General features: G+C 46.8%; 1 protein-coding gene across 1 annotated transcript in view; it reads left to right on the top strand.

Moving 5' to 3' along the window:
* PGCKA1 (PDCD10 and GCKIII kinases associated 1) overlaps positions 1 to 27,066 on the top strand; it is a 62,883-nt gene that overhangs the window by 1,188 nt on the left and 34,629 nt on the right. The window lies entirely within an intron of this gene.

Genomic DNA, 27,066 nt, shown 5'->3' with positions numbered 1-27,066 from the left:
CGGGAGAAAGGGAGATTCTCCCACCTCCTCCACTGGTGCTTTCCATTTGATGTAACTTGATGTCTTTTAGGAGATTGTTTTTGTTAAGACCACTTTGGGAATGGAAAAAATGACACCTAACAGCACTCAACCCATAGCCAAGATCTGCTGGCATGATCAAGCCTGGAACAGACAGAGACTCCGGGCTGTGCTGGCTGAGCTCAGCTGGGACCACATTGGCAGAACTCGCTCAACCCAGCTGAGCCAGGTCTATACTGGCTCGGCCAGCTTAAGCCAGTGAAACTTACGCTGGAGTAAGTCCCCCAAAAGTGTGGTTTGGGGTATAGCAGGGGCAGGATGAGAGACTTACAACTACAATCATACCTTGGTTTTTTAACAGCTTCGTTCTCGAACGTTTTGGCTCCCGAACGCCACCAACTTGGAAGTGACTGTTCCGGTTTGCGAACTATTTTTGGAAGCTGAACATCTGATGGGGCTTATGCGGCTTCTGAAGCTCCTGCAGCTAATCGGAAGCCATGCTTCAGTTTCCGAATGTTTTGGAAGTCGAACAGATTTCCGGAACAGTTTCCGTTCGACTTCCAAGGTACGACTGTATTCCAAACCTCTTTTAGCTCAGTCATGTGACATGGCAACCAAGAGTAGACTTCGGTAATCTTTTGTGATATAGCGCCCTATGTGAGGCCAAAATTTGGCGCCCCCAAATGGATCTTCTTAATTTGGCACCCTCTTGGCTCAGTGCAATTTAGGGGCGAATCACCCACAGCGCCTGCCATAAATCAGACACGACTGGTAAATTAGCCAAACTTACACTGGCAAACAGAGTGCTGTAAGTCAAGTTCTGTTGTAAAAGCTTGTTTTCTTTCTGCCAGACTTGGGCCACCTCAGCCATCAGTTGTCTCAATCCTGAACAGAGTTTGGAACAGGATGAATTTATGTTAGCATAATTTCCACTGGCTTCCTATACAGTACTTAGGATTGCTCTGAAACACACTTATTATGGCATAAGCTTTCACGAACTAGCATTCTCCTTTAGACATAAACCAATGAAAGCATGTGGTATATAATAAAAGTATTAGTATTTAAGATGTTGCCAGACTCTTAGTTCTGTTGCAGGGGGAAAAACAGTCACCTTTCTCCTTCGGGAAAGTTCTGTTTTGGGAGTGAGCGGCCTATAAATCTAATGCTATGATTGTTCTAGAACACAATGCTGTTTTGCTGTACTCCACTCGCTGATCTTGTTAGTTGCTGTATCTGACAATCCTGGTATCTATTTTTCTATCAGTGATTTCCATTGGGGATTTAAAAAGACTTTGTGCACATAACTGTACAACCTTGTGGATGTTTGCATAAAACATTTGAGGTGTCCCCTCGAAAAATTAGCTACAGTGTGTTACATACTGTAGCTCATGTATTTGTAGTGGCTCTGATGTGCATCTTAGAGAAGTTCGCAAAACTCTAAAAAGAAAGTGTTGCTGTCTGAATTTAATAAACAATATGGGCATGCTGGCTGCAGACCAATCAGTTAATGTCCTGGATCATTGAGCTGAATCAGAAACCCTAGTATTACTGATTATTTTTATTTTTAAAGGGAGGGGTATCCAGTCATGAACCTCCTGCCATTTTTTATAGCTGTGAATAGATTATGGTGATTGGTGGCTTCTGATTCAGGAGCAGAGGTCTTGACCATTCTAGATGAAGTCATTCTTCTTCCAAAGGTGAGGTAACTGCATCCTGAAATGAGTTTCAGCATCCATCTTGGTATTCATGGGTCCCCTTGTGGAGGCCAAGTGAAAGGAGTGTTTTATATCTTGTTAACTACATTAGAAGGGACGCGGGTGGCGCTGTGGGTTAAACCACAGAGCCTAGGACTTGCCGATCAGAAGGTCGCCGGCTCGAATCCCCGCAATGGGGTGAGCTCCCGTTGCTCGGTCCCTGCTCCTGCCAACCTAGCAGTTCAAAAGCACATCAAAGTGCAAGTAGATAAATAGGTACAGCTCCGGCGGGAAGGTAAACGGTGTTTCCATGCGCTGCTCTGGTTGGCTAGAAGCGGCTTAGTCATGCTGGCCACATGGCCTGGAAGCTGTACGCCGGCTCCCTCGGCCAATAAAGTGAGATGAGCGCCGCAACCCCAGAGTCGTCCACGAGTGGACCTAATGGTCAGGAGTCCCTTTACCTTTACCTAACTACATTAGAAATTTGCTTGGAACTTGCAGCTGTTTCAGAGTCATCAATTAATGCCAATATTAGTGAGCTTATTTCACCAATGCTGAAAGAAATGAGTTTCAAAGTGCTGGTCTTGTCCGTCAAAGCCCTTTATTGCTTGGGCTCTGCATATCTTGTGAGATGTCTACAACCTTCTGAGGTCTACAGGGGAAGCCCCTGATGTAGGGTAGAGCCTTCTCGGTGGTGGCTCCACTTTTTGGTACTAAGGAAAGAAAGCAGGAGAGGAAGCTGGCTATGGACGAAGCCTTGACTTTGGAGTGATCTTGACTCTGCATTGTTGCCAGAACTGATGGTGTATCCTCGGATCAGTTTCAGCTTAGGCTGGAACTATTAACCGGTATCAAATACAGTCATACCTCGGGTTCAGGTTGCATTTTTTTGGGTTACAGATGCACCGAAACCCGGAAGTACCGGAACGGGTAACTTCCAGGTTTCGGCAATCGCACATGCGCTAAATCGCGCTTTCCACATGCGCAGAAGCACCAAATCACAACCCACAAGTGCGCAGATGCGGCGCTGCAGGTTGCGAACGTGCCTCCCGCACGGATGACATCCGCAACCCAAGCGTCCACTGTACTCACTTTGAGGGAGGGTGGTGGTGCGGATTGTGACAGATGAACATATCTATCAAAATCTGTTTTGCATGATACTGAAGGGATATCTCTGTTTTCATAGTCTCTGAACACCAGATACAGGGAATAAATATCAAAAGTGGGCTGTTGTCTTTTCTATGGCCTATTTGTAAGGTATTTGGAACCATGTGGCTAGCCACTGAATGCCAGGCGAAATGAACTCTCGGTCAGTTCTTATGTTCTTGGAACTTATAAATGTTTCCCACTGAAAAGTAAGGGACAAGAAGTGCTTAGCTGAATGGCCCCTATACGTATATATATCTATTTAAGGAAATACACACGATTGCTGCTACTGTTTGCTTGCTATGTCACCAGTATGAGAAGGGAGTGGCCACCAAGCTCTTTTATTGTGCCTTCACTTTTATTTTAAATATCGACTGTACATAGTGGCTGGGTGGGTCCTGGACATCCAGCATTGTAAGATACTCAAAGGTAAATGTGAGAGAGATGTTTAGTGACGTCATATGTTCCTGGAACACTTTAAAAGAGAATAGCAAATATTTGATCAGGGAGGTAAATACAACTGTTCAATGTCTTTGGCACAACACCGATAAACCATTCCTAAGCGAATCTTGTCTTAGTCTGGATTTCATACCCACATTATTCAGAAGCGGCAAACAGGGCTTAGTATAAACTGGTTTTTTATAAACCGTCTCCAACATATACTGGAATACAGTGGTACCTCGGGTTATAGGTTACAGATGCTTCAGGTTACAGACTCTGCTAACCCAGAAATAGTACCTCGGGTTAAGAACTTTGCTTCAAGATGAGAACAGAAATCGTGCTCCGGCGGCTAAAGTGGTACCTCAGGTTAAGAACAGTTTCAGGTTAAGAACGGACCTCTGGAACGAATTAAGTTCTTAACCCGAGGTACCACTGTAGTTCTTTTGGACACTATCTCTAAAGCGTTATGAAAATATTAAATGCATATTATCCAGAAGTGCTCTTCCTGTAGTTGTAATTCTCTTTTTCTCCCTGCCTGAGGGCTTCCTTACACATTGCAGAAATCGCTTTTCCACTTCCTATGCATTTACAGTCCCTGCTGAAGGCATTTAAACATGCCTACCCAGATGTTTAAAAAGTTTGTAGGAGTTTTAATTTGTTTTAGTCTATTTTATTACGGTTTTAACCTTCTGTATGTCATCAATTATGGTTGTCAATTTTTTAGCGGTTATTTTTATTTTGTAAGCTGCTCTGAGGTTTTTCCAAAAGTAAGCGGTACATACATTTTGTGAAATAAATAAATAAATAAATAGCATCTCCTGCTCTGGCTTTCGGAGCAAAGTGTGTTGGTAAACTGACCATAATGGTGTGTGAGTGCTGCTTTTAACTTACCAACATTTAATAAAATGCATAATCCCACAATGAAATTGCTTGTGCTTATTATAGCACAGGGGTGGACAACTCCCAAGAGACTATGATCTATTCACAGAGTTAAGAGCCAGTGATCTACCTGTGATCTACCACAGACGTCCAGTGATCTACCAGTAGATCACGATCTACCTGTTGGACATGCCTGTTATAGCACAATTGCAATTCCAACATGTTTTACTGTCTGTTGTGGAAAGTAGCCAGTGTGCTGTCATTCTGTGGCCATTGAATGTTGTTCACTGCATTATTTATTGTGGTTCACCTGCCCTTAGGATTTTATCCTTAGAAATAAAAGGTGTGTACCCCCCCAAACCTCAGAGTGACCCTGAGTCTGCTAATACCTTCCTCCTAGACAAAGGTGGTACTGGTGACTTGGTTACACTTGCATGAGCAAAGGAATGCTTAGAACTGGAACTACAGTGAATTACAGTGATAAATTTGGCACTTTAGCGCCAACAAATGCTGGTCCAAAATCTTTTCCCTGAGGCAGCCGCTTCACGCTGCCTATTTACACAGGAATTCCCTTGATCTCTCAACCTGAGCCTCCTGGTCCACTCGCTGTGTTGTTTTAAGTGGATTGCCTTTTGATCTCTTTCACTGATGGATGTTTTTATTTTGATGTTCACATAACTGGTTTATACTACGTAGACTGCTTAACAAGGCTATTTTGGCTTTCAAGTGGTAAAGGGTTAAGGTAAAAGGACCCCCGACCATTAGGTCCAGTCGTGGCCGACTCTGGGGTTGCTGCGCTCATCTCACTTTACTGGCTGAGGGAGCCGGCGTACAACTTCTGGGTCATGTGGCCAGCATGACAAAGCCGCTTCTGGCGAACCAGAGCAGCGCACGGAAACGCCGTTTACCTTCCTGCCGGAGCGGTACCTATTTATCTACTTGCACTTTGACATGCTTTCAAACTGCTAGGTTGGCAGGAGAAGGGACCGAGCAACGGGAGCTCACCCTGTCGCGGGGATTCGAACCGCCAGCCTTCTGATCGGCAAGCCCTAGGATCTGTGGTTTAACCCACAGCACCACCTGCGTCCCTATTCAAGTGGTACATATGTACGAAAAGGGTTCCTTGGAGTTGGCTGTGCTATGAAAGTTTTGCAGATTGTATAATTCAGGGGTCAGCAAACTTTTTCAGCAGGGGGCTGGTCCACTGTCCCTCAGACCTTGTAGGGGGCTGGACTACTGGTATATTTTGAAAAAAAAGAACGAATTCCTATGCACCACAAATAACCCAGGGATGCATTTTAAATAAAAGGACACATTCTACTCATGTAAAAACACGCTGATTCCCAGACCGTCCAGGGGCCGGATTTAGAAGGCGATTGGGCTGGATCCGGACCCTGGCCTTATTTTGCCTACCCATGGTCTAATTCCCCGCTTTCATCGCAACTGTGATTTTCACATTAGTCTGACTATCTGTGATTGTTATTCTCCTACAGACTGTGGTGAGCCAAAAAGCAGCCATTTCACAGAATCATAGAGTTGGAAGGGACCACAAGGGTCATCTAGTCCAACCTTCTGCAATGCAGGTATCTTTTGGCCAGTGTGGGACTCAAACCCACAACCCTGAGATTAAAAGGCTCGTGTTCTACCGACTGAGCTCTCTCTTTTAACAAGTTAATTTTCCCACTACCATAATTTATAGCAGGAGGGAAATCTAAATGATCTGTTGCTGTTGTCACTAGCAATTGTTTCCATTGTTACTCACGCATCACCCTTTCCATTTCACACGGCCATAAATTCCAGAAACGTTCATCTGTGTGCAAAATCAAAGCAGGGTTTAAAAAGTTCTATATAGGCCAACTAGGTGCTACGGAAAAATTAGCGTTCGATCTTAAATTCAGTCAAGGGGCAATTCTCTGTTGCCCCAGACTGGATCTAATGGGCTTAAGTTACAGGAGGGTCTGTTCAGGTTCAACATGCAGAGAAAAATTGTGTTAGCAATAAAAAAATTGTGTGATGGGAACCTGCTACCTAGAGGACACACAGGTACCTGTACACAAGCAATCTTCCTTTTCAGGCTTTCTACTTTATATACAAAAGGTAGGGCTCAATGATGTCACCTGTATGAGGAAAGGAGGAACTTGTCGCATGCTATCTTCAGTTAATTATTTCTATAAATATAAATCTACTGCCCAAATTCATCGGACTCTGGTTGACTTTTAAACAAGATTTAATCGATTAGCCAAGCCCTTTAAACATTGCAATCTTAATGTTTCTAGGTTTGAATCATCCGAGGGTGCCTTCCGTCTGCCACTGTTTTTTTTTTTCTGGGCGAAGGCTCCGTACACTTAGCACTCCTGGCAGATGTACAACAGGGGCAGCATTTTCCTATTGCTGAGGGAACCCTACACCCACTGATGGCAGAAGTTATTGTGCAGTAGTTAAAGGTGCGAGGCTTGGAGAAAGAATTGCATGGCTATACCCTCCAGCATTTCTCTGATGAAAATTTTGTTGTTCTTTAGTTGTTTAGTCGTGTCCGACTCTTCGTGACCCCATGGACCAGAGCATGCCAGGCACTCCTGTCTTCCACTGCCTCCCGCAGTTTGGTCAAACTCATGCTGGTAGCTTCGAGAACACTGTCCAACCATCTTGTCCTCTGTCGTCCTCCATCTTTCCCAACATCAGGGTCTTTTCCAGGAAGTCTTCTCTTCTCATGAGGTGGCCAAAGTATTGGAGCCTCAGCTTCAGGATCTGTCCTTCCAGTGAGTACTCAGGGCTGATTTCCTTAAGAATGGAAAGGTTTGATCTTCTTGCTGTCCATAGGATTCTCAAGAGTCTCCTCCAGCACCATAATTCAAAAGCATCAATTCTTCAGCGATCAGCCTTCTTCATGGTCCAGCTCTCACCTCCATACATCACTACTGGGAAAACCATAATTTTTACTATACAGACCTTTGTTGGCAAGGTGATGTCTCTACTTTTTAATATGGGTTTGTCATTGCTTTTCTCCCAAGCAGCAGGTGTCTTTTAATTTCATGGCTGCTGTCACCATCTGCAGTGATCATGGAGCCCAAGAAAGTAAAATCTCTCACTGCCTCCATTTCTTCCCCTTCTATTTGCCAGGAGGTGATGGGCCCAGTGGCCATGATCTTCATTTTTTTGATGTTGAGCTTCAGACCATATTTTGCGCTCTCCTACAACAACAACAACAACAACTTTATTATTTATACTCCAGCAATCTGACTGGGTTATCTCAGCCACTCTGGGCAGCTTCCAACATAATAAAAACATAATAAAACATTAAACTTTTTTAAAATTAAAAAACCTTCCCTATACAGAGCTACCTTCAGATGTCTTCTAAAGGTGGTATAGTTACTTATCTCCTTGGCTCAGGGGGTCACATAACTCCATTCCCTCCAACATTTTTTTGATTAAAATAGGAATGCCCTAAGGAAAAACGGGACATTCTGGAATCAAATCAGAAACTGGGATGGCTTCTGTAAGTCCGGTGCTGTCCTGGGAAAATAGGGACACTAAGAGAGTCTGCATGACAGGCTGGGTGATGGTTTAAGTGGTGTTAAATGGTTGAAGCAAGTTAATAAAAGGAATAAATAAAATAAAAGGAATAAAAGGAATTAATTAAAATGAGGCAGACTCTACACACTGAGTGACTGCAGTCGTAAGCAATTAAATGGATTAGGAATGTCTGCCAAAGCCCAAAATCCCTTTGCTTAAAGAGATGTTTGTGGTACCTGTGGTTGGTAAGAAGGATTTTGTGTTCTTTTCTTGACCTGCTCTACGCCCTTAGCGGTTCTTATTTCCTCCCTGCTCAGTGACATCAGCTTAATGCCCACCTAGCAATGGTTTTTCTCCCGTAACACCACACACCTGTCACATTTTAAAAGCCAAACAACAAATGTAACACCTTACAGCCCTGCAAGTGAACTGCATGGTCACAGACAATGTGATAATTAACAAAGAATAGCTTCTTACTGCCAGAATACCAAAGCAGAAAACAAAAGCTGAGCAGATTACCCAGCCGTGCTTTTTCCTGGTTGCAAGTTGATGATTAAGAGCAAAGCAAGCACTTTGTTTTCGTTCTGGCAGAGTTCCTTTAACAGTTGCCTGACAGGTAGAAATTCAGTAAGGTGATTCTTTACCTGTCATTGTATTCCCACGCCAGGTAAGACTGCACCTGTAGTATATGTTTTTTGTGTTTTGCTTGCCATTCAGCTATTAAAGGCACAGGAGTCCGGCAGGGAAAAAAGCTGATGACCATTCAGCTAGCAGCGTTCGAAACTCCCATTGTTCTACACACATTTTGTGACAGGGAATTTGATGAACGCAAGCAGTTTCTGAGCTCTGGGAGCAGTACTAAGCACCTAAGATTTCAGATTAAAACTCCCACTGCTGGAACGAAAGGATGACCTTTTTCTGCCTCTCCACTTCCAGCCACTCTCTTGAGAACTGGAGAAGGGACCCTCAGAAGAATATTAGGGGGGCGGGCAGGGAAAGTATGGCTTTGTTGTTTGCAGTCTTCAGATGTGTTAAGTTGTGGGTGAATGTATCAGACGACACAGCGATTCTTCAAACAGCTCTTGTTTATTCACAGGCCAGAACAGAACTGAACTGAAGGGTTTAGCCAGCCTGCTTATACAGAGCTCCACTACAACGCAACAGTAACAACTTTCTGTAACTATCCAATCACTGAACGTCACTTTCAATTCCTTATTTGCATATGTGGACCTGAGTGAAAACTATCTACAGTATCCCCCTGCTGGCCCAGGGTGAGAACTTCAGTACATAACAAGATGAGGAATAGACCACGTGAAAAATGAACATAAGCCTTTAGCTGCAGTTCATTCATTTTCAGCTTCGTATTCATGTTATAAAAAAGCACGCCTAGACATTCTGTTGTTGCGCCCATAACCTAGGTTTAAGGTGCCATGTAGCTCCTATCTTTCATATCTCAGTTTCTAACACTGAGGGCTAGTATATTTAGAGTGGTTTTGCTTCCTTTTTTCCTCACCTGCTTTCGGCATTACATCTCCTATTTTAATATTAAATTTATTTAGGAAGTATTTCAATACTACTATTTTAGAACTGTTATACGACTGTGAATCACGTTCCTGCGAATTACAGTTCAGTTTTAGTTCCATATGCAAACTGTTCAGCCACTGCACTGACAGGATGCTGAACTAAATGGGGCCTTCCAGCAGACTCCTCTTACGTAATTCTACAAGAGATACAGTGGTATCTCTAGTTACGAACTTAATTCGAGAAGGCTACCATATTTAATCGCCAAGAAAGCCATTTCCAGATGTTGTTGTTGTTTAGTCGTGTCCGACTCTTCGTGGCCCCATGGACCAGAGCACACCAGGCACTCCTGTCTTCCACTGCCTCCCGCAGTTTGGTCAAACTCATGCTGGTAGCTTCGAGAACACTGTCCAACCATCCCGTCCTCTGCCGTCCCCTTCTCCTTGTGCCCTCCATCTTTCCCAACATCAGGGTCTTTTCCAGGGAGTCTTCTCTTCTCATGAGGTGGCCAAAGTATTGGAGCCTCAGCTTCATGATCTGTCCTTCCAGTGAGCACTCAGGGCTGATTTCCTTCAGAATGGATAGGCTTGATCTTCTTGCAGTCTATGGGACTCTCAAGAGTCTCTTCCAGCACCATAATTCAAAAGCATCAATTCTTCGGCGATCAGCCTTCTTTGGTCCAGCTCTCACTTCCATACATGACTACATTTCCAGTTACCACCTGCCTAATGTCAGGTGGTGGGAGAACCTCAGTGAGAGCATCCTTCATCCTTCTCTGGGTTTGGGCAGACAGTCATGTTTTTCTACAAGGCCCCTGTGCCTTTTTAGCTAGTGTGTAACAAGCTGAAATTGAACAGGCAAAGCTGTTGCATCCTGGGGAAGCCCTTTCCTCCATGAGACGTAGGTCATCATGTCATCTTTTTGCCCCTTGGTCTGCTGTACTTTTTAGGTTCCTAAGAAAACTAAAGAAGCAGTGAAGTCCATGCTGTTTCCATTTCTAGAGCTCCACTCAGCAGAGTTCTTTTCTGGAAAACTGGATTTGGGCCTAATCGTCCTTCATGATTATAGCACTGATTATAGAATTCAGTGCTACAATACATCTATAAAGGAGAAGCCAAATAAGGTGCCCTGGATTTCAAAGTTTTGCTGGATAAATAAACTTTATGTCTACTGTCTGAAAGAGGTTATTGTCTCTTTAAAACTTAAAAAAGGTCCTTGTTATCAGCATGTATTTTTGGTTTGCCTCCTCTGGGTGGGGCATGGAAAAGACAATATTTGCCTGCCTTGTGGTTCTATTCTTTTCACGCTTGTATGTTGTATTCACTTGCCCCACACCCCCAAATTGACCAGATGGATTTATGTCAGGCTTTTGTTTCAGTTGTCAGAATACAGTGGTACCTCGGGTTACAGACGCTTCAGGTTACAGACTCCGCTAAGCCAGAAATAGTACCTCGGGTTAAGAACTTTGCTTCAGGATGAGAACAGAAATTGTGCTCCGGTGGTGCGGCGGCAGCGGGAGACCCCATTAGCTAAAGTGGTGCTTCAGGTTAAGAACAGTTTCAGGTTAAGAACGGACATCTGGAATGAATTACCGTATTTTTTGCTCTATAAGACTCACTTTTTCCCTCCTAAAAAGTAAGGGGAAATGTGTGTGCATCTTATGGAGCGAATGCAGGCTGCGCAGCTATCCCAGAAGCCAGAACAGCAAGAGGGATTTCTGCTTTTGCTGCGCAGCTAGCCCTCTTGCTGTTCTGGCTTCTGAGATTCAGAATATTTTTTTTCTTGTTTTCCTCCTCCAAAAACTTGGTGCATCTTGTTGTCTGGTGCGTCTTATAGAGCGAAAAATACGATAAGTACTTAACTCGAGGTACCACTGTACATGGAACTGTGTGTATATATATATATATATATATATATGTGTGTGTGTGTGTGTGTGTGTATATATATATATATATATATATATATATATATATATATATATGCATTGTAAAGTTTTGTAAATATTAACAAATTTACGTCTATCCAAATAAATTAGCATATGCAAATTTTATGCAAAACTGGGTTCCCTCCCCCCCCCTTTTTATGTTGCGTTTTCTCTTTTTTTGGGTAATGCAGAATTGGGCACCCTGTGCCACTTAGTTTTTTCAGGCTTATCCACACAAGAGTTTGGTGTGGGTTTGAAACTGCAGGTCCCTTGTTAAGGTGGAACATTCTCCCCATGGGTGTTCATCCCCACCCACAGTGGGAAATTTAAATATTTGTGCTCTTTTTCTTTTTCTCTCTCTGGGTTGCAACCCTGTTTCAACACAGGCATTATCTGAGTGAATGAGCATTCAACAAAATAATAGTTTTTAAAAACAGAATCTTATCTCTTCTTTGCCCTTGTGTCACACATTTCAGCGCAAGAAATGGCAGGCTTGGAAACCTGTAATGTATCATGTTGTGACAAGGAAGAAACATCACAGTGTAGACTGGGTTTTTCCCCTCCCAATTTCCTATTAAATAAGCTTTCAACAAAGAAACTTAAAACAATATAATCCTGAGACTAAAATTACAGTAGCTTCATTTCAAAAATGAAACTTCTTCCCAACCTTTGGCCTAGCATGGCATACCATAGATCATTTGTTTGCATGTCCTGGAAAATGTCATTAAGGCACATAATTATATGTACCCTAAGGTGAAATACTGCACTATCTATATAAGTAAAGGTAAAGGGACCCCTGATCATTAGGTCCAGTCGTGGCTGACTCTGGGGTTGCGGCATTTATCTCCCTTTACTGGCCGAGGGAGCCGGCATACAGCTTCCGGGTCATGTGGCCAGCATGACTAAGCCGCTTCTGGCGAACCAGAGCAGCCCATGGAAACGCCGTTTACCTTTCCGCCAGAGCGGTGCCTATTTATCTACTTTCACTTTGACGTGCTTTCAAACTGCTAGGTTGGCAGGAGCTGGGACCGAGCAACGGGAGCTCACCCCGTCACGGGGATTCGAACCACCGACCTTCTGATCAGCAAGTCCTAGGCTCTGTAGTTTAACCCACAGCACCACCCGCGTCCCTCTATATAAGTAAGTGAAGCTATTACAGGCAGCGATGGAAGTGGAGAGGAGCTTCTATACCTTGGAAGTCGTACCGAATCCATTCCAGAAGTCCGTTCGACTTCCAAAACGTTCGGAAACCAAAGTAAGGCTTCTCCTCCTGCAGCCAATCGGAAGCTGCGAAAGCCCAATCCGACTTCCAAAAATAGTTCACAAACTGGAACAGTCACTTCCGAGTTTGTGGCTTTTAGGAGCCAAAACGTTTGAGAACTAAGTTGTTCGAAAACCAAGGTATAGATGAATGTCTTGAAAGGGTAGCTAATTCTTAGTTGCTTACTAGCTGTGGTTGCCTTCTTAACAGCAGGTAGTGGGGAGAAGTATTTGAGTTATTTTTCTGCCTCAGAAGCCAAAATAACCCTGTTGACCTTGGGTAATATGCGCCTTGACTTGGCACCATTTTGTCCTTTGCCTCAGGCAGCAAAATGTCTTGAGCCAACCCTCCTCATTGTTTTGAGGCAACCTGCTGTTAAAGGCTCAGCTGGGAGAAAAACAAGAGGAGTGGAATAAAGAAGAAGGGAGAGTATTTCCCTGTGTATACAAGCCACTCCTGTTCATTGGCACCGTGAAGTTAAAAAACAAGATCTCATTGGAAAAGTTTACATACTAATTCTGAGCATGTGGCATCATAAACTGCTCTCGCTAGGGGCTGGAGCCTCACTTTTTGTTGGTAACTTTAGGTGAACAGAGAGCCTATTCTTCTTGAGAGGGAAAAATGGATTAAATGGCTAGTTGGCCGGACTCCAGACAATGCTAAATCTCTTAAAGGAACAAATGTTTTCTTCAGCTTTTAAGCATTGTTCCACTGCAGGACTGCAAAAGACTGTAAATAACATTAAGATAAAGAAATCAAACACCTTTCCATTCAATAGCAGGATGGAAATAGAAACTGTGCTTCACAGAGGCCTCACCGTTATAGTCTTTCCCCTGTATATATGGATTGAAACCTGCCCCTTGGGTCAATTAATTGGCTTTGCAATTCACTAAGACACAATTGCTTGGATTTGAACATTTTACTCCAAATGGTTGTGGCTTTATAAGAATGCAAGTCCTCCTGTCACTTCTCTTATAAATGTGTCAAGGAAATTCTTTTTGAGAGAGATAAATCAATTGGGGGAAAGTATATTAGGTCTGAGATACAGATTAAATTATATGTTCTACACAGTTGTTGAACCCTGTCTTTTTTATATAAAAAAGAGACAAAATTGAACGTGATGTTGGACTGGGAATAGACCGATTTGAAACAATTTCCGTGAGAAAAGTATTGAGAGACCACAATCTCATACCTTCCAACATTTATCCAATGAAAATTACCTCACAATGTACAAGGGAAGGGAATGAAATAAAGTTTTTAGCTGTAAGCTAACTTGAGTCCCTGTCATGAAAAATGGCAGGGAAGAAGAAGAAGAAGAAGAAGAAGAAGAAGAAGAAGAAGAAGAAGAAGAAGAAGAAGAAGAAGAAGAAGAAGAAGAAGAAGAAGAAGAGGCAGCAGCTGTGAGAATGATCAGGAACATACCAGAAAGTAAATCCTATTGAACTCAGTGGGACTTAGTTCTAAGGGAAAAAATGTTTAGGGATTGCAATGTAAGACTGCACAGTCTTTACCCAGTTACCTGGGAGTAAGCTCCATTGAATACAGTGGGACTTACCGTATTTTTCGCCCTATAGGACGCACTTTTTCCCCTCCAAAAATGAAGGGGAAATGTGTGTGCATCCTATGGGGCGAATACAGGCTTTCGCTGAAGCCTGGAGAGCGAGAGGGGTCAGTGCGCACCGACCCCTCTCACTCTCCAGGCTTCAGGAAGCTCTGCGCAACCCTTGGGAAGGTTGCGCATAGCTGCCTGTGCTCCCAGGCTCCGCGCAGTTCTGCGCAACCCTCGGGAGCCCGGCGGGAAGGCGCGCCGGGCCTCCAAAGGTTGCGCAGAGCTGCCTGCATTCCGAAGCCTCGGGTGCGCTGAAGAACGCGCCCGGGCTTCGCACAGCTCTCCGCAAGCCTGGGGAGTCCGGCGCAGCTCCCTAGGCTTGCGGATAGCAGGCTGTTCTGGGGGCTGGGGGGGAAATAATTCCCCCCCCCTTTATCCCCCCCCAAAAAAAACCTAGGTGCGTCCTATAGGGCAGTGCGTCCTATGGGGCGAAAAATACAGTACTTCTCAGTAGACAGTGTAAGCCTCCATTTGCAATAAAGGAATAAACACTCCACATGTTTCCTTAAAAATGGCTGGCAGCTGAAGCATTGCAGTGACATTTTCCTTCAAAATTATAGGAAGGGCTTCGTACGCTTTCAGGAATTTTATTTTCAGTATAAACAGAACTCAGTTTCTTGCACCTACACACACACACAACCACTTTTAATTGTTCTCCAAGATATAGAGGGGAGGAAAAAGAGAAGCCGGGACGTTATGGGATCAAATCAGAAACTGGGGTGGCTTCTGTATTTTCGGGACTCTTCCTGGAAAATAGGGACATCTGGAGGGTATGCAATCTTTCTTTTCATGCTGAACAGTTGCTGGTGTGTAGACGGACTGGATGCGTAGGGATTGTGCCAAATGGAGAAAGAACTGGAAAGTCTTGTGTGTATCCCAAAGCACCAGTCTGTAACGTCTCCTAGGCCAGAGTGATCCATTGTGAGCTATTCTTGGCCTTTCTGTTAGATGGTAAGGTGAAAAGGTAAAGGACCCTGGACGGTTTAGTCCAGTCAAAGGCGACTATGGGGTTGCGCTGCTAATCTGGCTTTCAGGCCGAGGGAGCCGGCATTTGTCCACAGACAGCTTTCCGGGTCATGTAGCCAGCAGGACTAAACCACTTCTTGCGCGATGGGGCACCATAACGGAAACCAGAGCACACAGAAATGCTGTTTACCTTCCTGCCGCAGCGGTACGTATTTATCTACTCGTACTGGTGTGCTTTTGAACTGCTAGGTTGGCAGGAGCTGAGACAGAGCAATGGGAGCTCACTTCGTTGCAGGGATTCGAACCGCCAACCTTCCAATTGGCAAGCCCAAGAGGCTTAATGGTTTAGATCACAGCACCACCCGCATCCCTAGATGGTAGGCTCAATGGATCATGGACTCATCTTGGATATTCACATTGCAAAGCGCTTGTACACTGTGTAAAAAGAATTTAATTGCAGAGTGTGAGCAAGAACCAGGCTTTGTTAACAATGCAGCACTTGGACATGTCTTCAGTGCTTGTCTTTATCTTACCTGATAGCCAATAACTCTGTCACTGTTTTCCTGCTCTGCAGAGGAATGGCCTAAAGCAGCAATTTGCCTGAGGCCATCCAACAGGAAAATAGCTAAGTCACGGATCTGAACCCAAGTTGAGGGTGAATGTTGTGTCCTCGGGGCCATTATTGGTTCCATGCCTTGTGCCCTTTAGTGGAAAGATACAGCTGAAGTTATCCTGCTGTTGTTGCCATTGTTTTAAACTATCCTGCCCATTTTTCCCTTAGCATAAGAAGCAATAAGTTTAGAGCAGGTGGAACAAAGTGTTTGCAGTGCGTTCCAGTGAACCCCAGAAATATTTTCATTTCTGTTTACCTTCCAGCTGTTGATAGTAAATGACAGTACTCTCTCAAGTTTTGCAATCTGTCACACTGAAAATGCAATCTCAGCTGTTATCTCTGTCTCCTTAGAAAATAACAAAAAGTACTGTTTTCTTCTCTAACACTCACTGCCTCCATCTATATATCCTATTTAGTTTTTAGGGAGTTAGGATTATTTCTCCCCTTTCAAAATCCTGTTTAAGTCTCTTAAAGCATGTCTCATGATGTTTGGGTCTGCAAATCATTAGTTCTGCAAACTTCATGGCAAATCCCTTCCCCCCAATTTTGTTCCAGTCTGATGTGGAGAAGATGCTGAAAAATTGTAAATACTCATTTCATGTTCCTAACACAAGTTAAAACTGAATTATTCTAAACCTTCAGTTTGCAATAGGTGCAGATAATCTCCTAGCAGTTGAGAGCTAAACCAAGGACAGTGGTACCTCTGGTTATGAACTTAAGTCATTCCGGAGGTCCATTCTTAACCTGAAACCATTCTTAACCTGAGGTACCACTTTAGCTAGTGGGGCCTCCTACTGCCGCCGTGCCGCCACCGCGTGATTTCTGTTCTCATCCTGAGGTAAAGTTCTTAACCTGAGGTATTACTTCCAGTTAGCGGAGTCTGTAACCCGAAGTGTTTGTAACCCAAGGTACCACTGTAAAGAGCTAGTATGGTTGCATTCTGTTCTATAAAGACCCTAGATGCATGACTCTTTGCTCTCAAAATACAATGAAGCTCATCACAGATATTTCTTTGACTAAAGCAGTTTTATTTAGTCTCTCTTTCTGTTAAGTTAAGCTTTCATGGCATACCGTTTTGCTATAAGAGCAAAAGAGGGAATAAATAAAATTAAATGTCAATTTAACAAGTTGCAACTTGAATTGAATTGAATTGTTATGTATTCAGTGGTCTGTGTTTGCCTGAGCTTGAGTCTGGAGCCCCTGGACTAAGGAATCCGAGCCCTGTGTTCTGATTCATGATATCCAATCACAGAACATTTCAGGATTTGGGCCTCTGCCATTGGCCCTTAAATTCTGACTTATGATTTGCAGCTTGGAAGTTTGGACAGCCAATCACGTTGGGAGTGGGAGTGGCCCAGGCCTTCAGAAATGTATATAAGCAGTTGCTTTGCCTCTGTTTTCCAGTTCTGTTTGTTCAGTAAAGTTTCTTGCTGTTATCACTGTGTCTTGCCTTGTGGGAACACTTCATAAATAATCAACAAAACCAGGCCTTATTTACTCTGCTGCTGAGGGTATAAAAAAGGCCCAGTTCACTATCCTGCTGACCAACTCTGTTGAACACTGGCCCATTTTTATTCTAACAACCTAATGAGATAGGCTAGATTGAGATGGATTTGATGATATACAGCTGAATGTGTGGAACCAGCTCCACTGAAAAGCATTACTTTGGAGATGATGCAGGCTCTGTTCTGTGATCTTTCACCATTCACACATGCAATTCATCGCATTAAGTTGCAGTTATCAAATATTGTATACGCAGATGTGAACAAGACCTTGGTCTTATGAAGAGGTCTTTTGGTTGGCTGACCCATTGCGGATCATGTGCAGTTTTGTAATATCAGAAGAATCAGGAAACATACAATATCTGTTAACTAAATGCTCCCTCTGATAGGCCTGGCTCCCTGAGGCACAGTGTGTGTTAATCAGTGTTTTACTCAAGAGCCACAGCCAAAGCAGTAATAATTATTCAGTGAAATGCGTGATTACCATCACAAATGCTTTCATTCCTAATTATTGCTATTATATTCATGAGTCGGAAACTGAGGCGATTTCTAGGGAAGCAGCACACACAAGGTTACATGGGAATCTATGCAGAGAATTAAGCTACACACCACCACCTCTCCCACAATGCACTATGTGTGCTATACTTTTCCTACTATCGTGGAACCTTGGTTCCCAAACAGCTTAGATGCTGAACAAATCGGCTCCCGAACGCCACAAACCTGGAAGTAATGGTTCCAGTTTGCGAACATTTTTCAGAAGCCAAACGTCCGGCACAGCTTCTGCGGCTTCTGATTGGCTACAGGAGCTTCCTGCAGCCAATCAGAAGCCGCGCCTTGGTTCTCGAACCGTTTTGGGAGTCAAACTGACTCCCAGGGCGGATAAATTTTGGGAAAGTGTGTTCTCCTTTATAGAGAGCACGTGTTGCGGTGGGGTCTGACCGGCCACCCCTCTGTTGCTGGGCAGGTTAGTATGGATGGCCATCCACAGTGATTGGGCGGTTGGGTTACTGGGCAAATTTTGGTGTTGCCATTTAGGGGGATGGGCCAAAGGTTATAAAATCAAGTCACGCAGCACTGACCGGGCTCTTTTGCTGCATGCATCGGATCACCCGCCCACCCTCCCTAATCTTGGGCTATTGTGTTGACCTTGCTATGCCTGTCATGGGGTCGTCTGCTTTTGGGACAGGGGCCTGGTAGGAATTTTGTCCATTTGGCTGATTGGCTGGTGCCATTTGGTTTTTGCCTACTGTGTAGCAAATCGTCACAACTTATAAGATTGCGGTTAGGCATTGGTTAAAATTGGTTGGTGGAGGGGTAAGGATTGGCGGTGCCTGCCCCTCCAATGCTGCTGCTGCAAGGGAATTCCGTTAAAGGAATCCAGGGGCTTGCCATTCTTTTGTCCGTACCCCTGAATGGGGCTTGGGGAGCATCCGGGAGCATGCGGGGGGAGGGGCGATGAGGGTCCGGTGCCCGGCTCCATGCTCTCCCCAATATTGTTTTCCCTTATTGGCTTTCGCTGGAATCCGGAAGTCAGTTCTGTCCCTGGGTGTGGGGACAGATAGTCATAACCAATGCCTAAGCAACCACTCACAGATTATGTATTTTGGCCAAAATTATGCCAGAAACCTTAAACAAAAATTATACCAAAAACCTTAAACAAAAATTATGCCAAAAACCTGAAACAAAAATTATGTGTGAATTATGTGTGCAGGCATAGATATATTTCTTGCTGTCTTGCTGTCTCTAGAAGGGTCTGTTCTCTCAAAGCCAACTCTGAAGAGCTGGATTCCCAAAGCCCAACATTCTCTTCCACTTGCAATGGATTGACTTGCTCTATATTCAAAAGACCACTTGCTGTTAGCATCAGTCTGTCTCAGAGGTAACGTCAAACCATTGTGGGGTTGCAGTGCCTGCTGTGGCTGTAGAGACCGATAACAGGAGAGACATGTTTTGTTGAAGCTGGGGCAAATGAAGGCGATTCTTCTCTCTGCACTCCTTCCAGTTCTTCCTTCCTTCCATTCCTCCTCTGATCATTGCTGCAGATGCACAACCTGACTGTCTGTGTCCAGGTGTTGTGATCAACTGCAAGGGCTACACGGTTGATGTTGCCAGCCTTCGTGTAATGTTTGCAGACATCTTTGTGACACAGAGTTGGTCTGCCAGGGGGCCTGGTGCCCATAGAGCATGTCCTTGGGGATCCTGCCATTTTCCATTCTGCAGACAGGACCAAGATAGCATAGACATCTATGCTATGACACAGAAGTGCAAAGCTGCTGCAAATGCAGTACAGAGTCTCAAATCTTTGTTTGAGACTCTTCCCTTCAATGTATGTTCACCACACTACCTGTCCTTGTTAAAAGGCCGGTTGTGGCATTAACAAATCCTTTTGGTAATATCCTTTCGGTTACTGTAATGAGAGCCACCACACTTGTCAGGGTTTCTGGGAGAGAGGAGGAGATGACAGAGGAGACGGAGAGCGAGTGGGAGGAGGGGCAGAAGGATGAGGAAGAAGATGACGGAATTCTGAGGGAATCCACGAGTCTGAGCAGCGAGTCAGAGGATTCTCAAAAGGGGGTTACCTTAATCAAGCAAAGGGGAGGAGAAGGGAGAAGCGGAGAGGAGCCCAGTGGAAGACAGAGGAAGCAAGAGACGTCTCAGCCGGAACGGAGTAAAGGGGGTGGAGTCGTCAGCCTCTCGGAGGGAGCAGGATTAGGAGAGAACAGAGAGAGGGGGTTGGAGCAGGGTGTTCAGCCGGAAAGGGTGGAGAGCAGAGCAGGGGGTGGTGTAGCGGTCGAAAGAAAGGTCAGCAGCAACGTACGCGCGCCAAGTTCAAACGTAGAGGCGCGCGGAAGTGGAGAGAGCTCAGGGGAGGAGCCCGGCCCTAAAGCCAGAAAGAGGGGGGAAGAGGCGGCAGAGGATTCAGCCTCAGGCGAGTCACGGAGAGAGGGAACCCAGGGGGGCAGGAAGACCCTGCGGAAAAGAAAGGAGAGGAAGAGGTGGTCTAGAGCCAGGCTATTAAGTTGGTGCGGAAGAGGGGAGGAGTCAGAGGGGACTTCAGCGGTCTAACGTGGCAGACGTACGGCCACAATGCTGAACTGTATGAGAAGCAGAAATCTTCAATAAACTTTTCCTGTAAATAAGCTGCAACGGAGTGAGGTCTCTTGTGAGCTGGGACCAGACCTGGGTGGCCGTGACAGTAAGTCCCCTCTCTCAAAGCAAAAATTTTTTTTTGCGAAGCTCACGAACGGGAGCAGCCATGAGCGCTGAGGAGCAGCTGGTTGCATTGCGGAATCAGGTTACCGCTCTCACATCGGCAGTCATTGCTTCGCAGAAGAAGAATGACGACTTGGAGAAGACATGCCAGGATTTGCAGGCAAGGTGGGAGCGCGCGGACAAGGCGGGGGCCCCAGGATCCAGAGCGGAGGGCATTGCGCTTGGACGGAGGGGGGGTGCCCTAGTTCCGCATTTTAATGGCAACTTGCAAGACTATCCCAATTTCAGAGCGGACGTTGTATATGCACTGCACTTACTCCGTCACGATTTTAAAGATGAGGAGGAGAGAGTGGGGTTCATTGTTTCGCACCTGCATGGGGAGGCCAGGGCTTGGCTACGCAATTTGTGGCGCGAAGATGGACCGGCCCGTCGCGATTCAACTGCGTTCATCAAAGCGATGGATTCTTGTTTTCAATCCTCTGTGGATGTGGACATTGCGCGCCGTCAAATGCACGGGCTGAGGCAGGGGAAAGCGACTGTGCGCCAATACCACTCTAAATTTTTTGCATTGCTCACCGCCTTAGATTGGCCAAAGGACAGTAAACCGGTCAGAGATCTTTTTTGGGAGGGATTGAGCCCCCCCATCAAGGATGAGATCGCTAGGGGGGACAGACCCCAGACCCTAGAAGACGTGGTGCAACGGGCTTTAGCTCTTGGAATTCGACATGAGGGGCGTCCGTGGCATGAGGAGGACGGGCCCCAAGCGCGTGCGCAAGCAAGGACTCTCCCTTTTGGGCACAGGGACTTCAGCCGTGCGCACCCCTCGCCAATGGGGGAGGACAGAGAGGAGCCAATGGAGATTGGTGGTGCTAGGGCTCAGAAGCCATCCCAGAGCCCTGTCCCTGGTGCAGCCAAAGCGAAGCCTCCTAGAGGAACCAGGAAGTGTTACATCTGTGACAGTGCGCACCATATGGCGAAAGAGTGCCCCCAGAGGCTCCAGAAGCACACTGCAGCGCTAGCAACTGTAACAGCAGAGGTGCAACCAGGGGAGCAGCTTCAGGGAAACGACAGTGCCTGGCTGGAAGCAGAGCTACTGGGGCTCAGCCAGGCGGATCTGTAGACAAGCCCCCAGCATCACTGCAGAGCGTGGACCCTTTGCCTCCCAAACCGGCAGTTCTGCTCACAGCAACACTCCAGTTGCCTGATGGGAGACTCCTCGAGGTTCCAATAACGATCGATTCGGGAAGCAACGCCGACTTCATGGGACTGCAGTTCGTTAAGCAGCACAACATGGCGCTCCTGCCTGCAACGACGCCTCTGAACGTGGTCACGGTGGACGGCAGGAAGTTGCTGGGGGGGCAAGTGGTGCAGCAAACCCCTCCCATGATGATGCAGATTGGCAACCATCGAGAGCTTATTAGTTTCAATGTCACCCACTTATCGGACACACCCATCGTGTTAGGCATGAGTTGGCTGGAGAGGCACAGTCCCGCGGTTGCGTGGTACCAGAGGCAGATCAACTTTTGTTCATCGTATTGTGCTCAGCATTGCTTTCAGACCGATCAGGGAGGAGAAGCTGAGCAGCCATTGCATCTGGGTATGGTGCAAACAGTGCCTCACAAGTACCAGGACTTCTTGGAGGTTTTCTGTGAGAAGGAAGCTGACAAGTTGCCGCCTCATAGACCTTACGACTGCGCGATTGATTTAGTGCCAGGGGCGCAATTGCCTGCTGCCAAGCTGTACTCCATGTCGGAGGACGAAATGCAAGAGCTTCGGGAGTTCATAGACCATAACCTCAAGCGCGGTTTCATCCAGGAATCTAAAGCAGCGGGAGGCAGCCCTGTTTTCTTTGTGAAGAAGAAGGACACGCCCCAAAAAAGGCTTATAGTGGATTACAGGTTCATCAACAGCTTGACTAAGCCCAAAGCTTTCCCCATGCCCAAGATTGACGACCTTTTAGCGACCGTCAGGAGGGGCAAGATTTTCACCAAGCTGGACCTACGTGGAGCTTACAATCTCATCCGCATCCGGAAAGGAGATGAGTGGAAGACCGCCATGTTCACCCCTCTGGGCACATACGAATACAGGGTCATGCCTTTCGGCCTCCAAAATGGCAGCCACGTTTTTCAAGCATTTATGCACCACGTGCTAGCAGGTCTCCTCTACAAAAAGTGTGTCTGCTTTCTCGACGATATCCTGATTTTCTCGGAATCGCCGGAGGATCACGATAAGGACGTGAGGGAGGTCCTGCAGAGGCTGAAGGAACACAGGCTGTACGCCAAGTTGGAAAAGTGCCAGTTTGATGTCAGAGAGGTTGATTTCCTTGGCTACAAGTTGTCCGACGAGGGATTGGCCATGGACAGGGCTAAGGTTCAAGCGCTGTTGGACTGGAAAAGCCCTCGAAATCGGAAAGAGGTCCAGAGGTTCATCGGCTTTGCCAATTTTTACCGCAAGTTTATTAAAGGTTTTGCGAACGCGACGGCGGCGATCACTGACACCCTCAGTTCCAAGAAGAAGAAGTTCGTCTGGACCGAACAAGCGGAGCGGTCCTTCCGGACGCTTAAGGGTCTTTTCGCCTCCGAAGAGCAGCTGCTCCACGTGAATCCCGGCAGACCCATGCGGGTAGAGACCGATGCGTCGGATAGAGCGGTTGGGGCCGTTCTTTTGCAAGAGGATTCACAAGGCAACTGGCGACCGGGTGCGTTCTACTCCCGGAAGCTCAGCAAGACGGAGCGCAATTATACCATATGGGACAGGGAGTTGTTGGCCATTCATGCAGCTTTCAAAGCGTGGCGACACTTCTTAATAGGAGCCAAGCACACGGTGCAGGTCCGCACGGATCACAAGAACTTAGAGTATTGGCGGACGGCTAAGTTGCAGACCCAGCGACACATGCGCTGGGCGGAGTTCTTTGCGGACTTCGACTTCAAAATAGAATACATCCCAGGAGACTCCAATGTTATTGCAGACGCGCTGTCCCGAAAGCCGCAATACTTGGAGGAAGCAGCTCCAATCGCAGCAACCGTGGGAGAGGGTAGCGTTGGACTTTGTTACAGACCTGCCCAGCTCCAGAGGTAAGACGGCGGTGTTAGTGGTGGTGGACTTGTTCACCAAGATGGCGCACTTCATCCCTTGTGCCAAGGTGGCGACGGCAGAACAGACCGCAAAGCTCTTCATCGATCACGTCTTCAGAGTGCATGGACTTCCGCAGTCCGTCTTGTCCGACAGGGGGCGCCAGTTTGTTTCCACTTTCTGGCGAAAGCTTCTGGGCATCTTGCACGTCAAAATCAACCTGACATCGGCGAGGCATCCACAAACCAACGGTCAAGCGGAGAGGGTCAACGCGATCATGCAGCAGTACCTGCGGTGCTACGCCAACCAGCGACCTGCGGCGTGGGTGGACTATCTGCCGATGGCTGAATTCGCCTACAACAACACGAAACACGCTTCCACCGGGGTAACGCCTTTCTTCGCGAACAATGGCCGTCATCCCAGAACCTTCCCGAGATTTGCGGCACCAGGAGGGGGGGGGCCTCAAGATGCCGACCAGTTTGCAGCGGAGTTGCAAGAGGTGCACGAGGAGCTGCGGAGACATTTGGAGCTGGCAAAACAGGCGTATAAGGTGCAGGCCGATAAGCACAGGAGGGCGGGAGAGGACATCCAGGTTGGGGACTGGGTGTGGTTAGCAGCCCACGCGATGCCGGCCAGGTCATTGGCCAAGAAGAAGTTAGGACACAGGCAGCTAGGGCCATATCAAGTTGAGGCTAAGATCAATCCGGTGGCTTTTCGAATAGCCCTTCCGGAAGGTTCCAGGGTGCACCCGGTCTTTCATAGGTCGGTGCTCACTCCCTACAAAACCCCACACAGGTTTCAAGAGTCAGGAGCACCCCCAGAGCCACGTAGGAGGGCGCCTGAGAGGGGGGAATCGCCAAGACCAGAACCTCTTAACGAGGTCACAGAGATACTGGACTCGAGATGGGGGGAGGAGGGAGTTGAATATTTTCTCGCCAGGGAGGGCACACCAGCCGCTGCTAATAGTTGGGTGCCAGGCTACGAGTTAGACGAACCCCTTTTGAAAGAAGAGTTCCATGCACTTTTCCCACATAGACCCATGCCAGCTGAGTACTTTGATGACTGGCTTTTCACACCCACATTGTCAGATAGCACGTTCAGGGGTTTCTCTTCCCCCGAGGAAAGAACACCAGAATCAAGCCCGCCCAGGGGATCGTGCTCGGGGGTGGACACGGAAACCCCTTATTGGTGGGAGGAGCAGCCAGAGGAGGAATGGCGTAAGAGGTGGCGGATAGGTCCTTGGCGGGCAGCACCGGAGGAAGTAGCGATGGAAGCAGAGACTGAGAAGCATTTGGGGGAAGAACCCGACTTCGAATACACTTACACAGAACTGCCAGCAGAGAACATTGACGTAGACGACCTGTATCCTGAGCCTACCCCCGAAGAGCCGCAGTTTCCACAACCGGTCCCCGGCGAGCGGGAGGGGGGAAGGGGGGGCTTCGAGGGGGGGATGGATGTCAGGGTTTCTGGGAGAGAGGAGGAGATGACAGAGGAGACGGAGAGCGAGTGGGAGGAGGGGCAGAAGGATGAGGAAGAAGATGACGGAATTCTGAGGGAATCCACGAGTCTGAGCAGCGAGTCAGAGGATTCTCAAAAGGGGGTTACCTTAATCAAGCAAAGGGGAGGAGAAGGGAGAAGCGGAGAGGAGCCCAGTGGAAGACAGAGGAAGCAAGAGACGTCTCAGCCGGAACGGAGTAAAGGGGGTGGAGTCGTCAGCCTCTCGGAGGGAGCAGGATTAGGAGAGAACAGAGAGAGGGGGTTGGAGCAGGGTGTTCAGCCGGAAAGGGTGGAGAGCAGAGCAGGGGGTGGTGTAGCGGTCGAAAGAAAGGTCAGCAGCAACGTACGCGCGCCAAGTTCAAACGTAGAGGCGCGCGGAAGTGGAGAGAGCTCAGGGGAGGAGCCCGGCCCTAAAGCCAGAAAGAGGGGGGAAGAGGCGGCAGAGGATTCAGCCTCAGGCGAGTCACGGAGAGAGGGAACCCAGGGGGGCAGGAAGACCCTGCGGAAAAGAAAGGAGAGGAAGAGGTGGTCTAGAGCCAGGCTATTAAGTTGGTGCGGAAGAGGGGAGGAGTCAGAGGGGACTTCAGCGGTCTAACGTGGCAGACGTACGGCCACAATGCTGAACTGTATGAGAAGCAGAAATCTTCAATAAACTTTTCCTGTAAATAAGCTGCAACGGAGTGAGGTCTCTTGTGAGCTGGGACCAGACCTGGGTGGCCGTGACAACACTGAAAGCCAGTGTGGTGTAGTGGTTAAGAGCGGTAGTCTCGTAATCTGGTGAACTGGGTTCTCTTCCCCGCTCCTCCACATGCAGCTGCTGGGTGATCTTGGGCCAGTCACACTTCTCTGAAGTCTCTCAGCCCCACTCACCTCACAGTGTTTGTTGTGGTGGAGGAAGGGAAAGGAGAATGTTAGCTGCTTTGAGACTCCTTAGGGTAGTGATAAAGCAGGATATCCTCCTCCTCCTCCTCCTCTTCTTCTTCTTCTTCTTCTTCTCTGCAGAAGTAAACAGTAGCTTTCTAAAACTGAAATTGATTGTCCCAACAATGTGTGATAATTACAGAGCACGAGAAAAGTTTCTAGTGTAGGTGGCTGCCACATGTCACGGCACTGACATTTCCTCCTGGTGTAGTTTCACAAACCTATTTATCACTTGCAACGTCAAATGATGGCTTGCACTTCTGAATGGGATACATCAGGTGTCGCTCACAAGATGGTGTGTCTATGTTGCTTCACATCACCTGAAATGCAAAACCTTTGAGCAGGAACATTCCACACATACATTATTTTGAAAAACTGAGTTTACAGCTTTCAATCTACACTCTATGTAGAGAAACCGAGTGGTGTACCTAGATGAGTGAACCTACATGGCTTGATTCAACTTCTTCTTTCTTCTTTGGCGATCACTCATAACCGAGTAAGATTGTCTTCCATAAACACAGTTTTAACAGTGAGTCCGTAAGTGACTGTGGAGACCAATTCTGGATCCACAGGAGTTGATCATGGTGTGGGTTTACCAAGTGTGTCTTCCCCTTAGCACGTTTCTCCCTTTCCCTCTGAGTTTGAGCGTCTTCAAAGCCCATGACACCTTTGGTAAAGGCTGTTCTCCAGTTGGAGCGCTCGCAGGCCAGTGTTTCCCAGTTGTCGGTACTACATTTTTTAAGATTTGCCTTGAGAGAGCCTTTCAACTACAGTGGTACCTCGGGTTAAGTACTTAATTCGTTCCTGAAACTGTTCTTAACCTGAAGCACCACTTTAGCTAATAGGGCCTCCTGCTGCTGCTGCCACACCGCCGGAGCACGATTTCTGTTCTCATCCTGAAGCAAAGTTCTTAACCTGAAGCACTATTTCTGGGTTAGCAGCATCTGTAACCTGAAGCGTATGTAACCTGAAGCGTATGTAACCCAAGGTACCACTGTACCTTGTTCCCAGCACTAGTGCAATAGAGCTTCCATCACACCCCCCCTTTGAAACCTCCAGATGTTCTCTGGGGGGTCAGGAGAGCCCCAAAGCAGCATGCAGGAGCAAGAGAGGGGAATTTTGTTCCAATCGAGCAAGCAGAAATGCTTCTGCTGAAAGCACAATCTCCTCAGAGCTACTTTGAATTGCACCCTTAATCTCCAGAATATTCACGGAAGGTGGAGACAGGAAGTTCTACCAACAGAGGAACTTCAAAGAGACGATACGAAACCAAATA

This window comes from Podarcis melisellensis (assembly GCF_964234715.1).
Source record: "Podarcis melisellensis genome assembly, chromosome: 9".
NCBI classification, from domain to species: domain Eukaryota; kingdom Metazoa; phylum Chordata; class Lepidosauria; order Squamata; family Lacertidae; genus Podarcis; species Podarcis melisellensis.
Note: the sequence above shows the minus strand (reverse complement) of the source record. Positions and strands in the feature narration are given on the sequence as shown.